The sequence below is a fragment of the Etheostoma spectabile genome, chromosome 14, assembly GCF_008692095.1.
Source record: "Etheostoma spectabile isolate EspeVRDwgs_2016 chromosome 14, UIUC_Espe_1.0, whole genome shotgun sequence".
NCBI classification, from domain to species: domain Eukaryota; kingdom Metazoa; phylum Chordata; class Actinopteri; order Perciformes; family Percidae; genus Etheostoma; species Etheostoma spectabile.
In genome coordinates, this window is record NC_045746.1 from 10817124 (window position 1) to 10817886 (window position 763).

A 763-nucleotide genomic window follows, 5' to 3' on the forward strand; every position below is an offset into this window, starting at 1 on the left:
AGTCCGCCACAATTCCAAACCAAAAATGAAAGATCACCCATTATCAAAAAAGCTGTGTTCTAAATCATTGTGTGTGGATGTTGACATTGCTACTGCCTTTCATTTCGCATCCAAAGTTAAGTCCCTCAATACACAAAACATGTAAAACACATAACAACAACAGACGAGACATTGATATAGAAGGGAGAAAAGGGGGGAAACATAGCCAGAGAGGCTAACTAGGTCTGTGATCAAGATTGGATACGGGTCAGCAACAATGGAACACCCATAAATACCTGGTAAAATATCAAATTTCCAACCATATAAAACAACTATTTGACAAATTTGGGCCAGGAGCTACACCTTAAGCCACCATCTCTGTCCAGCCGATCATGTGACTCCCCAATTATTAGCATTTTCATGATAGATTCTTTTTTTTCTTGCAGGACTATGGCCTATGAAGGAATTTGGGTGTGCAACAGTTGAGCTGGAAAAGTAGAGATGGAAGAGAAAAGAGACCGAGGTAAACAGAGTAGGGGAGGATTAGTGATACATTCCCCAGTAGGCTCAGAGTGTTCTGGCGGTTAATGATTTTGTACCTCTTACTGAAAAGGTACAGACACTCTGCAGCTCCTTCGCAGACATGCAGAGGGTGGCTGTTTTCGATGTATCACCATGGAAACGTTAAAACACTTCAATCTGTTAAGCATGAGTGAACTAAACTATGACTCATTTTACAGCCCCCACCCACCCCCCCCCCACACACACACACACACACATCGTA